Source organism: Oncorhynchus clarkii, chromosome 3, assembly GCF_045791955.1.
Source record: "Oncorhynchus clarkii lewisi isolate Uvic-CL-2024 chromosome 3, UVic_Ocla_1.0, whole genome shotgun sequence".
Classification (NCBI taxonomy): Eukaryota; Metazoa; Chordata; class Actinopteri; order Salmoniformes; family Salmonidae; genus Oncorhynchus; species Oncorhynchus clarkii.
This window is the reverse complement of record NC_092149.1, coordinates 57,849,659-57,864,204: the sequence shown is the minus strand read 5'-3', so window position 1 is coordinate 57,864,204 and position 14,546 is coordinate 57,849,659. Positions and strand designations below refer to the sequence as shown.

The 14,546-nt window shown below is 40.9% G+C and overlaps 1 protein-coding gene across 1 annotated transcript in view; it reads left to right on the top strand.

The window, feature by feature from the left end:
• Window positions 1-14,546, top strand: part of LOC139400033 (tRNA-queuosine alpha-mannosyltransferase-like) — a 51,622-nt gene that overhangs the window by 14,162 nt on the left and 22,914 nt on the right.

Sequence of the window (14,546 nt, the reverse complement as noted above, 5' to 3'; positions counted from 1 at the left end):
CAGAGAGCTGATAGGGTTTGGGAGCATGGTTAATAGCAATCTGACTGACTGGAGAGAAGTTAGTTGTGTAAGAGTCAAGATTAGTAGTGTCTACGGAGCTTTAATATCCTGTTTCGTGTTTTCGCTAAGGCCTATCTATCACTCTCGCACGTACCGTAGCCTATGTATACATTACAGATGTTGATGTATTCATTACAGATGTTGATGTGGCTATGTGAAGTGTTTGGGTGAGATGGAAAGAGGTGGCAACCTTTTTTAGGAGGAGAGGGGTTTTTCTCTATCTCTTTGGATTGACTTAAGTGCTTCATCAGTATAGGTAACATATAAAAAAATATATATATAATAATTATTATTTAATTTGAACATTGCGGTTAAGGATATATTGAATGTATTATGAATTATTTCAACTAAAGCCCCAGAAAATATCCATTGTTACCTCAAATTGTACTTAGAAATTCACTTCAGCTAATACCAAACAATGAGTTTACATTTGTAAGTAAAATAACATGCATATAGATTAGAGAACTGTCATTGTGGATCGATTGGATCCAGGCGTCTCTATATAAGCTGTTGTCTCGGCTCAGTGATGAGGGGTGGTTCTTTTTTATTGCTCTGTTCCAAAACAATGCGCTAGCTGCTAAGTGCTCCAAACCTCGACGCAACAGAGAGGGTCTGCTTCCTATTACAGACCAAATCAACAGCAGCCACTTCTTCACATGAAAACGACGGCATCATAGCCGTTTTAAATTTGAATATTAACGTTGAAACACCAAAGGTATTTAGACAAAAGTCCTTTTTTTCTAAGTGTTGACCACACAGGTGTGTGCTTGTCAATCCAATGTTGGTGTTGCTGCTTGAACATTTCTCTCATGTATCACAGCGGGAATTTCTTCCTTGATATTCCATTTTAAGCGAAACCATAATGCCCATATTTTCATGAGGGCGGCATGGCATTTATTGAATAGAAATTCATAAACATATGATGCAGTTTTTTTTTTGCGATTCCTGTGCTTCCTTTCAAGCCTTGCCATTCTTCGGGGGTGACCGAACACAGTGGAAAAGATGAAAGCAGTCTCCGCCGCTCACCCAAGTGCACATATTGTTCTGAGCATACTCTTGTGGCATATTATAGCTAATTATTTAAGCCTACGTCTCCCTGTCCATGAAAGTTGTGTGTGAGAGTGTTTGTGTGACCCTGCCTGCAGTAATTGTGTCACGCAGACTTTATTTTATGGCCTTCCCAATTAGAGCGAGTGTATTATGTGATTTGAGTCCACTTTATGCTGGAAGCGCATATTCCCTCACAGTGACAAGTTTAACATTCAACATCATCATAATGCATTACCACACAACTAGACAGATTCTGTGCCAAGATTAAGAGTAAGGTTTGTTTCTATAGTATTTAGAGAGTATTTTTTCCTCTTTAAATTTTAAGTACATTGAAAGCAATGATGCAACTACAGTTTCTGAGCAGTGTGTGTGTTTGTGTGCATCTCCACATGTTTCCCTGTATATTCGCTGCGGTAAGAAATACTGAAAGTGAACTGCCATGGATGACGCAGGCCTCTCGCCCAGAGTGTTTTTCAGCTCATTTTCAGATGGTAATTTGCCTGATCCAAAGCAAACTCACAGAGTGTAAGTAAGCGATTATATGCATGGCCGACAATCCCCCAACATGCCCGCGGTCCTTTTCCAAACACAGTTAGTCCAGCTCTTTGAAAATATAAAACGCTCAGAGAAACAAATAAGAGTAGAAATACCAGAAGATTTCTCTGTATAGGTATTTTTCTGTCGCTCTGTCGCTCTCAGAAATGTCCACTCGGTCCAAGCTCTGGAGAGTTTATGGTGTTACTGAGAGCCCAAATGAATTTGCAAATGCACAAGTAAAAAATCTCAACAACCTAAAAGCCCTTTTTTCAGGCTGCACAACTGGTGGGTTTGTGAAAGCAACGGAGGGCTCTTTGTGGTTTGTGTGTTTGCAGTATCCATCTATCAATCGGCTTTTGAGAGGTGGACTTTTGTAATTTAATAGCGATTGACCTGAGCCTGCAGGAACCTGCGGTGAGATACAAAGCCATCACATTTATCATCGTGGAACAGCGGGGCATTGACTTTCTTTGAGTATTGTCAGTGTGTGTGTGTGTGTGTGTGTGTGTGTGTGTGTGTGTGTGTGTGTGTGTGTGTGTGTGTGTGTGTGTGTGTGTGTGTGTGTGTGTGTGTGTGTGTGTGTGTGTGTGTGTGTGTGTGTGTGTGTGTGTGTGTGTGTGTGTGTGTATTGCGTATTGACAATATTCAAATATATATTATATATATACTGTGGGTGGGGAATGGAGAGGAGGTCATAAAATGTGCACGTGATCAGCAGGTGCCAAATTCTGGCAGGCCTTGCCCGGGACCCCACTGCAGTTTCCCCCATTCACCCCAGTTCTTTCTGAGGCCTTTGTGTGGCTGTCAGGTTGTCAGACAGCGTGTGTTCCTTTTCCTCTTGAGAACAGAATGCCGTCAGGTGTTCAAGGGGGAGGGAAATCAGATTGATCATGATTAGTATATTGTTATTTCATTTTCTCACATGTAATATCTGCATTAAAAAAGGAATGTGGAAGGAATCAAGGGAATGTAGGCTTCTATGGAACAGGTTCTCCATTGTTAATGTTAAGAGACAAAAGCAGGGATTCCTTTAATGTTCTTCCATGAAAAGATATTAATGCAGGTTTCAACTCCGCTTGAAAGCGTTGTACATTCTTTAGGACCTCCCCACTGATGGCCGGTTTTCATTAAGTCCCTTAACTCGCTACAGATAACTGAAGATACTTTTAAGTTGATTGGGAAAAGGTTGTTCTTTTGTTGGCTACTTTTAAAAGACATTGATGTGGCTCTGTGTGAAGAAGCAGGCAGTCAACTCAGGTCTCAAGTGACTGACTCCTGGAATGAGTCTTCTGGAGGAGCAGATGGCAGGATATCCTGTTTGAAACGTTCCCTTGACAAAGTTCAAATGCAACTGGACGTTTTCGCAACTGATTGAAGATGGTAACAGGAGGACACATATAATCTGTTTAGTCCAACACGATCCATAATAACCTCATCAGATATATTCTATTATACAGTTCATTTTGTGTTTCACGGTTTAAACGACTGATGAGACAGAAAAATGTTGACTTTTGGATGAATACTGTTTGTGTGAAAAATGGAGAGGTTAACCGGTTTGCTTTGGTTTCTGATTTGTGTCTAAGGGCAGAGAGAGATTGTTGTTGTATCATCCATCCCACATAGAAAACCTATGAAGAACAAACAACCCCAAGGAGTGTCGAAGGTTTTCTAGATTATCGACATCCGAAGGCATTTGTTGCCACAAGCCTTGGTAAAGCTTGGTGAGACTGTTTAGCCGTGGGACTGTGGGGACTAATTGGAAACATTAAAGCGATGGAGCAGAGGAATTTGAAATGCTGTCTGGGTCGACTGGCTTGAGGAGACTGTTAAACAGGTGTGTTGTAGACAGAAACAAGGATTGATTGATGTTTGGAATTGATTTACCATTAGATCAACAGGGTGATCATTTTGCAATAATTGAACAAACATCTACCAAATAGAGACGGAAAGAATGAAAAATGCTGTAGTACAGTCCTTCATGTGGTTATTTAGTCTCTTTATGATATGTAGAAAAGTGTAAAGAATTCATGCTACATTGTCTGCTTGATTCCATTATTTGTATTATCAAATTGATGATACATACCCCCTCTCTGTTAATTTAGTTCAGATGATTCACCATGTTCTCTCTGACTTTGTTCATGGATAGACTTTCAACTGATCCCAGATATTTATCCCCTTGTTTACCACTAATGAAAATCTAGAACAATATGTTGTGTTCAACAGATTTATATGACCATGTAATCTGTTGTGTACTCCAAACGAACCTCTAATCTTGATCATGACACCGTTTAGATACAGCCTGAGATGATGAGGTAAATCTCCCTAAACCTCACTCACCCAGCCACCCAGCCCAGCCAGCCAGCAAGCCCTGCTCTGCTCTGGCCCGCGGGGGTCAAATCCGTTGTCACCCTTTGCCTCCTGAGTCGGTCATCCTCAGATGACCTGACGCTCATCCCACAATCTCCTCTTTGATTACTCTCCAGTCAGCGACCGGCGGTCACCCTGCCTGTGAGGAGGAGGGGGAAGCCTAGCTCTCCTAATCAAACCACCCCTGTATAAGCTCATCTGTGATGTGATGAAAACAGCTGTTGGTCGGTGGGCACCTTTTTTCTATTTACCTTGATTTTACTTCTGTCCTCCTTTATCCTCTTATATCTTCCAACTCCCCATCCTTTCATTCTACTTTCCCCCCTCCACTATCCCCCCCCCCCCCCAAAAAAAACCTCCAGTTTAGTTCACCTGACATGTTGCTTGAGTACAGAACAGTATGCAAGAAATGCTCAGCACAAAGTATGATGACAGTGCACAGCGAAACTGGAGGTACGGTAGTGCCTCAGCTTTCAGTCGCTCATGTGCCAGGAACGACCACAATTGGGTCCATATGGTGGCTTTGAAGTTCGGGGAACTAACCGTGATGAATAGGAACGAATTAAGGATCAAACCCTGCATTGGTGATTTATCCTTAATACCAAACTTTAGCTAACACACATTGGCATCTGTTCAGTGGTGACATAATCAAGAAAAATGGGTGTTTTCAAAACAAGCTACACAATGCAATAATCTCCTAACTAGGGGAGCTTTGCCTCAGCCAAAGCTGATAGAGGAGGATATTGAAAATGATCACCTATTTATTTCTACATTTAGCACATGGCTCGTCTGCAATGTGCGTCACACATTCTCAATAACAAAATTGTTACTGAGAATGTGTCCATGACAAACCCTCCAAATACTGATATCTGAACTAATCCCAATAACACTAACAATAAGTACTGTTATGTTACTTTCATGTTCATTTTAGTTCTACATCTACAACCTGTAGTCCCACAGACTACATCTACAACCCGTGAATCTCACACAGACAACTTCCTTTCACCAGAAACTGTCATAGTTTGACACTAACCATTTCTACTTTTCAAACTTTAGCTAACTTCAATATACACAGATAGATTAATCAAATGGCCACCGGACCATTTACATTGACCCCCCCCATTTATTTTGTACACTGCTGCTACTCGCAGTTTATTATCTATGCATATTCACTTCAACCCTACCTATATGTACAAATTACCTCGACTAACCTGTACCCCTGCACATTGACTCGGTACCGGTACCCCCGTATATAGCCTCGTTATTGTTATTTTATGGTGTTACTTTTTATAATTTTTTTAAACTTTTGTTTATTTGTTAAATATTTTCTTAACTCTTATTGAACTACACTGTTGGTTCAGGGGTTGTAAGTAAGCATTTCACGGTAAGGTCTACACTTGTATTCGGCACATGTGACAAAAGTTCTGTCCTGTGCCATATGTTTATCCCATTACACAAATGATATTTATACCCCATACTTTACATTTAGAAGGACAATGACAAGCATTTGACCATGATGGGTCCACAGAGCATGACATCGCGGTACACACAGAGTGTTGTGAGTCTTGTCCCCTTGGGATGGATGGTGCTTGCGTGTCACAATGAAAGGCGCTGATTTTGGTCTGTGTTTCAACTAGGGTTGCAAAGCTACCAATAATTGACATAAGTTACCCGAATCTTCAGTCATTTTGGTAAATTACCAGAGCCACTGCCCATTCACCCCGCTATCATCCAGAAGGCAAGGTCAGTAAAGGTGCATCAAAGCTGGGATCGAGAGACTGAAAAACAGCTTCTGTCTCAAGGCCATCAGACTGTTAAACAGCCATCACTAGCACATTAGAGGCTGCTGCCTATAGGCATAGACTAGAAATCACTGGCCACTTTAAGGAATGGAACACTAGTCACTTAAATAATGTTTGCATATCTGGCTTTACTCATCTCATATGTATATACTGTATTCTATACCATTCTACGGTATCTTAAGTCACTTAATGTTTACATATCTTGCATTTCTCATATGTACAGTTGAAGTTGGAAGTTTACATACACTTATGTTGGAGTCATTAAAACTCGTTTTTCAACCCCTCCACAAATTTTTTGTTACCAAACTATAGTTTTGGCAAGTCGGTTAGGACATCTACTTTGTGCATGACAAAAGTAATTTTTCCAACAATTGTTTACAGACAGATTATTTCACTTATAATTCACTCTATCACAATTCCAGTGGGTCAGAAGTAGAGGTCGACCGATTAATCGGAATGGCCGATTAATTAGGGCCGATTTCAAGTTTTCATAACAATCGGTAATCGGCATTTTTGGACACCGATCATGGCCGATTACATTGCACTCCACGAGGAGACTGCGTGGCAGGCTGACTACCTGTTATGCAAGTGCAGCAAGGAGCCAAGGTAAGGTGCTAGCTAGCATTAAACTTATCTTATAAAAAACAATCAATCTTAACATAATCACTAGTTAACTACACATGGTTGATGATATTACTAGTTTATCTAGCTTGTCCTGCGTTGCATACAATCGATTCGGTGCCTGTTAATTTATCATTGAATCACAGCCCACTTTGCCAAATGGGGGATTTAACAAGCGCATTCGCGGAAAAAGCACTGTCATTGCACCAATGTGTACCCAACCATGAACATTAACTCCTTTCTTAAAATCAATACACAAGTATATATTTTTAAACCTGCATATTTAGTTAATATTGCCTGCTAACATGAATTTATTTTAACTAGGGAAATTGTGTCACTTCTCTTGAGTTCTGTGCAACAGAATCGGGATATACAGTGGGGCAAAAAAGTATTTAGTCAGCCACCAATTGTGCAAGTTCTCCCACTTAAAAATATGAGAGAGCCCTGTAATTTTCATCACACTTCAACTATGACAGACAAAATGAGAAAAAAAATCCAGAAAATCACATTGTAGGATGTTTAATGAATTTATTTGCAAATTATGGTGGAAAATAAGTATTTGGTCACCTACAAACAAGCAAGATTTATGGCTCTCACAGACCTGTAACTTCTGCTTTGAGTCTCATCTGTCCTCCACTCGTTACCTGTATTAATGGCACCTGTTTGAACTTGTTATCAGTTTAAAAGACACCTGTCCACAACCTCAAACAGTCACACTCCAAACTCCACTATGGCCAAGACCAAAGAGCTGTCAAAGGACACCAGAAACAAAATTGTACACCTGCACCAGGCTGGGAAGACTGAATCTGCAATAGGTAAGCAGCTTGGTTTGAAGAAATCAACGGTGGGAGCAATTATTAGGAAATGGAAGACATACAAGACCACTGATAATCTCCCTCGATCTGGGGCTCCAGGCAAGATCTCACCCCGTGGGGTCAAAATGATCACAAGAACGGTGAGCAAAAATCCCAGAACCACACGGGGGGACCTAGTGAATGACCTGCAGAGAGCTGGGACCAAAGTAACAAAGCCTACCATCAGTAACACACTACGCCGCCAGGGACTCAAATCCTGCAGTGCCAGACGTGTCCCCCTGCTTAAGCCAGCACATGTCCAGGCCCGTCTGAAATTTGCTAGAGAGCATTTGGATGATCCAGAAGAAGATTGGGAGAATGTCATATGGTCAGATGAAACCAAAATATAACTTTTTGGTAAAAACTCAACTCGTCGTGTTTGGAGGACAAAGAATGCTGAGTTGCATCCAAAGAACACCATACCTGCTGTGAAGCATGGGGGTGGAAACATCATGCTTTGGGGCTGTTTTTCTGCAAAGGAACCAGGACAACTGATCCGTGTAAAGGAAAGAATGAATGGGGCCATGTATCGTGAGATTTTGAGTGAAAACCTCCTTCCATCAGCAAGGGCATTGAAGATGAAACGTGGCTGGGTCTTTCAGCATGACAATGATCCCAAACACACCGCCCGGGCAACGAAGGAGTGGCTTCGTAAGAAGCATTTCAAGGTCCTGGAGTGGCCTAGCCAGTCTCCAGATCTCAACCCCATGGAAAATCTTTGGAGGGAGTTGAAAGTCCGTGTTGCCCAGCAACAGCCCCAAAACATCACTGCTCTAGAGGAGATCTGCATGGAGGAATGGGCCAAAATACCAGCAACAGTGTGTGAAAACCTTGTGAAGACTTACAGAAAACGTTTGACCTCTGTCATTGCCAACAAAGGGTATATAACAAAGTAATGAGATAAACTTTTGTTATTGACCAAATACTTATTTTCCACCATAATTTGCAAATAAATTCCTTAAAAAAAAATGTTTCTCATTTAGTCTGTCATAGTTGAAGTGTACCTATGATGAAAATTACAGGCCTCTCTCATCTTTTTAAGTGGGAGAACTTGCACAATTGGTGGCTGACTAAATACTTTTTTTGTCCCACTGTATGCAGCAGTTCAGGCCGCCTGGTTCATTGTGAACTGTGAAGACTATTTCTTCCTAACAAAGACAGCCAACTTCGCCAAATGGGGGATGATTTAACAAAAGCGCATTTGCGAAAGAGCACAATCGTTGCACGAATGTACCTAACCATAAACATCAATGCCTTTCTTAAAATCAATACACAGAAGTATATTTTAATAAACCTGCATATTTAGTTAAAGGTTAGCAGGCAATATTAAACTAGGGAAATTTTGTCACTTCTCTTGCGTTCATTGCACGCAGAGTCAGGGTATATGCAACAGTTTGGGCAGCCTGGCTCGTTGCGAACTAATTTGCCAGATTTTTACGTAATTATGACATAACATTGAAGGTTGTGCAATGTAACAGGAATATTTAGACTTATGGATGCCACCTGTTAGATAAAATACGGAACGGTTCCGTATTTCACTGAAATAATAAATGTTTTGTTTTCGAAATGATAGTTTCCGGATTTGACCATATTAATGATCTAAGGCTCATATTTCTGTGTGTTATTATGATATAATTAAGTATATGATTTGATAGAGCAGTCTGACTGAGCGATGGTAGGCACCAGCAGGCTCGTAAGCATTCATTCAAACAGCACTTTCGTGCGTTTGCCAGCAGCTCTTCGCTGTGCTTCATGCATTGAGCTGTTTATGACTTCAAGCCTATCAACTCCCGGGCTAGTTAGCTGGGTGCGCGCTAATAGAGTTTCAATCGGTGACGTCACTCGCTCTGAGACCTTGAAGTAGTTGTTCCCCTTGCTCTGCAAGGGCCGCGGCATTTGTGGAGCGATGGGTAACGATGCTTTGTGGGTAACTTTTGTCAATGTGTTCCTGGTCTCGGCCCAGGTAGAGGCGAGGAGAGGGATGGAAGCTATACTGTTACACTGGCAATACTAAAGTGCTTATAAGAACATCCAATAGTCAAAGGTATATGAAATACAAATGGTATAGAGAGAAAAAGTCCTATAATTTCTATAATAACTACAACCTAAAACTTCTTACCTGGGAATATTGAAGACTCATGTTTAAAGGAACCACCAGCTTTCATATGTTCTCATGTTCTGGGCAAGGAACTTAAACGTTAGCTTCTCTACATGGCACATATTGCATTTTTACTTTCTTCTCCAACACTTTGTTTTTGCATTATTTAAACCAAATTGAACATGTTTGATGATTTTATTTTAGGCTAAATTGATTTTATTGATGTATTATATTAAGTTAAAATAAAAGTGTTCATTCAGTATTGTTGTAATTGTCATTATTACAAATAAATAAATCCATTTAAAATATCAGCCGATTAATCGGTATCGGCTTTTTTGGGTCCTCCAATAATCGGCATTGAAAAATCATAATCGGTCGACCTCTAGTCAGAAGTTTACATACACTAAGTTGACTGTGCCTTTTAAACAGCTTGGAAAATACCACATTCAGCTGTACAAACAATAGTATGCAAGTATAAACACTATGGGACCACACAGCTGTCATACCGCTCAGGAAGGAGACGCGTTCTGTCTCCTAGAGATGAACGTACTTTGGTGCGAAAAGTGCAAATCAATCCCAGAACAACAGCAAAGGACCTTGTGAAGATGCTGGAGGAAACGGGTACAAAAGTATCTATATCCACAGTAAAACGAGTACTATATCGACATAACCTGAAAGGCCGCTCAGCAAGGAAGAAGCCACTGCTCCAAAACCGCCATTAAAAGACAGACTACAGTTTACAACTGCACATGGGGACAAAGACCGTACTTTTTGGAGAAAAGTCCTCTGGTCTGATGAAACAAAAATAGAACTGTTTGGCCATAATGACCATCGCTATGTTTGGAGTAAAAAGGGGGAGGCTTGCAAGTCGAAGAACACCATCCCAACCGTGAAGCACGGTGATGGCAGCATCATGTTGTGGGGGTGCTTTGTTGCAGGAGGGACTGGTGCACTTTAGAAAATAGATGGCATCATGAGGTTGGAACATTATGTGGATACATTGAAGCAACATCTCAAGACATCAGTCGGGAAGTTAAAGTTTGGTCGCAAATGGGTCTTCCAAATGGACAATGACCCCAAGCATATTTCCAAATTTGTGGCAAAATGGCTTAAGGACAACAAAGTCAAGGTATTGGAGTGGCCATAACAAAGCCCTGACCTCAATCATATAGAAAATGTGTGGACAGAACTGAAAAAGCGTGTGCGAGCAAAGGGGCCTACAAACCTGACTCAGTTACACCAGCTCTGTCAGGAGAAATGGGCCAAAATTCACCCAAATTATTGTGGGAAGCTTGTGGAAGGCTAACCAAAACGTTTGACCCAAGTTAAACAATTTAAAGGCAATGCTACCAAATATTAATTGAGTCTATGTAAACTTCTGACCCACTGGGAATGTGATGAAGGAAATACAAGCTGAAATAAATAATTCTCTCTTCTATTATTTTGACATTTCACATTCTTAATATAAAGTGGTGATCCTAATTGACCTAAAACAGGGAATTTTTACTCTGATTAAATGTCAGGAATGTTGAACAACTGAGTTTAAATGGATTTGGTGTATGTAAACTTGACTTCAACTGTATATGCTGTATTCTATACTATTCTATGGTCTCTTAGTCACTTAATGTTTATATATTTGCCATTACTCATCTCATGTGTATATACTGTTTTCTATACTGTTCTACGTCATCTCATTCACCTAATAATGCTTACATATCTGCATTGCTCATCTCATGTGTATATACTGTTTTCTATACTATTCTACTGTATCTTAGTCTGTTCCGCCCTGATATTGCTCGTCCTTATGTTTATAGTTTTAATTAATTCCTACTAACATATATGTGTGTAGTTTGTTAGATATTACTGCACTGTCGGAGCTAGAAGCGCAAGCATTTCGCTACACCCGCAATAACATCTGCTAATAACGTGTGTGTGACCAATACAATTTGATTAATTAACAGGTAATCTATGGCAATCTGTTAATTTTGGTAACTGGTAAATGTTTCAATGTATAGTGTATATATATTTATATATATTTATCTGTGTCCATTCTGTTCATGAGTTTCTAGTAGATATACAATATGGTTCAAGAGAAAATAGCTTCATTAATGAAAAAAGCATCTTAACAAAAATGTCCTTATTTTCAATTAACTCAAACTATTGGCTTTTTTCACAACTGGCACCAACATTTTTACAACAGACATTTTGACAGTAAAATAAACAAAAGTGTGTAAGAAAATACGTAAAGGATATTTATATTTTAGCAGGTGCTCTTATCCAGAGCAATTTACAGGAGCAATTAGGGTTAAGTGCCTTGCTCAAGGGCACAACGACAGATTTTTCACCTAGTCAGCTCGGGAATTCGAGACAGCAACCTTTCGGTTACTGGCCCACCCTCTTAACCGCTAGCCTACCGGCTGCCCTGTTTCATGCTGAAACCCCTCATACACCAATGGTATTCACTAAGTTAATGATTTATATTTATACAGCTTTGTCATATACGTTTTTATAAAACATTTTTATTAAATATAACAATCGTGTATTGTACATGTAATAAGGCCACACGAAGGGCCAGAGATAATTAGACGCTTATGATAATCTGAAGTACTCAGAAAGGCCACTAGATGTCATCTTATAAAATTTCCCCCCAAAACATAACTTAATTTACCCAAATTCTGGTAATTTACTGGTCAACATTGAAAGTTTCCAGTAATAAACCCTCCCTTTGCAATCCTAGTTCCAACCCAGTAAAAGATAATGGTTTACTGCCACAGAGGAAAACGGTCACTAGTATTGTGAGGATGGAGGTCAGTTGGATATTTCTGAGGGATCTATGCTTTACGTTGTACTTTTTTCTCGCTCTTGTTTGCAATGCATTATGGAACTTCCATATCCCTCTCTGTGTTTGTGACAACAAATCAAATCCTAACATGGGGATTTTCATGTCCGAATCTCAACCTGGATGAAAAACATTGAGCGGACAGGTTATATTTTGTTTATCGGAGGGTATTACCGCACGATCTGCGCTCCACAGCAGATGTCTGGGCTTCTGTGCCTTTGGTGTAAGCTGCTTGTTCCCGATGTCACATTTTGCAAGCCATATGCGTGTTACATAATGGTATAATTTTCCCACAATAACCACCACAAAAAACTCCCTATTATTTTATGACTTTTGGGTCTCTCAGGCTCTGAGCTCTACAGTCATCCATGATACTCAAGGCAAAATGTCCTCCATCCTCCTCTGTCCTCCTCGCTCCCCTTCCACCTTAATCTCTGTCTAAGTCAGAACACTCGTGGGGAATTCCCCCCCTGGGCCCTCTCGCTGACCGTAGCCTCCGTTCGCTATGCCATATCGAGTAGACCAGCATCCCTCATAGGAGTGCTGCAGAGTGGACTGCACCGATAGTTTCTGACTAAAGGGTCAGCTCGCCAGCCTCATAATGACTGTAATGTAGATCTTAATGGGCTTTAATGACCTGCTCTGTCCGTGCCACGGAGACTGAGGCTTCTCCCAGTGCTCTGGCTGCCTCAGGAACGGCTAAAGAGTAGCTGACTGGCCTGGCCGTCTCTCATCAAGCCACTATTAGATGGGCTAAATGGCTAGTTTCGGGGATTATGCTGATGAGATTGTTTTGAAGTGATGCCCTCAGGACAGTAACCTCGATGCTAAACCTTTGGATGGTTCCGTGCCCTGTATTCTGTCCTACTCTGAACACTCACTCCTACTTGGTCAAGTCAGATTCATCCTGGAAGGACCAGGAGTGTCCTTAGATCACCTCAACAGTGGTGTCTGTTGTCGTTAAAAACAGGACTCTGTGTTTAGTTCTAACTCAATGACTTATTGGGAACCTATGTTGATCAACTCCTGGTACCACATGTGCTATAGATTTGACCTCAACCTCACAAACAAAGAAGAAACCCCATCACCTACAATGAATCATTGTCATAGCTAATACTTATCATATTAGCAAGCAGCACTTTGGTCTTCTTTGGGTACGTGTTTCATGTGAGGTTGTACATTATTTATGTACCAAACAGTCCTTGGCTAGCCTGTGTAATGCTACTGTGTGAGTGTACAGCCCAGAGGCCTCCGTTTTCCTCCCTCCGCAGAGCAGAGCCCATTCTCACCGTGGCTCAAGATCACTGCCGTTTTTCATTACCCAGTGGGAGAGACACTTGTGATTATTGCCAATAAAGGAAATTAGATCAAATGATTTTTGACTTTGACTCCCCCCTTCATCCTTTCACATTTAATCAAATGCAGAGGTAAAGCCATCACAGAAATTGCTGTTGATTTATAAATAAGCTAATTGGCGGCATTCTCCCTAAGTACCGCTCTCTCTCCCTCTCTTTTCCTCTCTCTCTCTCTCGCTCTCTGCCGGTAGATACGGCAGCGTTTTTATTGCCCCTAGTCTAAACCCCTTCATCCAATTTTTAAAATGGCTTATCGAATAAAATATTCCCAGGGGGCTGTGAGGCAGCCTCATTGGTCATACCTAACCACAAGTGGCTCTTTGTCAGCTCCACAGTCCAGCTGTACGGCAGAGGCCATCCCATGTCCATATCGGTTAGGTTCTTTATCCATCTGCCCACTCTATCCCACTTTGTCAGGTTTATCAATGCCTTGTCAAGGTAACGTCTTGCTGCTTGATTTCAGCAACACCATTCTGAAAAGAAAGGCTTTATGGATTCTAATAACTCAAGTGCATTGCTAGAGACGGACAGCGCTTAACATTTGTCCTCTAGCCTAGCCATATGTTTTCATGCATTCTTTATGCTAATCTTTCCACACCTAAGGCAATATTATCACCCTCTCTTCAGTCTCTTTCCTCAAGAAGGATTCATTATGTGAAAGACAGTAGTGCTGGAGGTAGATGATTAAGGAAGTTGACGTTAGGAAACTGGTTTTACCCAATGAAGTGCAGTGGAACCATATACGATAGCCTATAGGCTACCACACCCATTGCTTAATTGTAGATGACTTTTCCAGAAATGAACATCTTATGGTAACGTTGCTAAATCTGTTAGCGGAGATTCGTCACGCCGTGATGTCATTCTCACCACAGGATTCTTCTGGCATCAGTAACAAGCTTTTAATGAAAATCAGGATGGGCCTAAACTCCACTGTATTTGCTACAATAGTTGCTGGTTCATTCA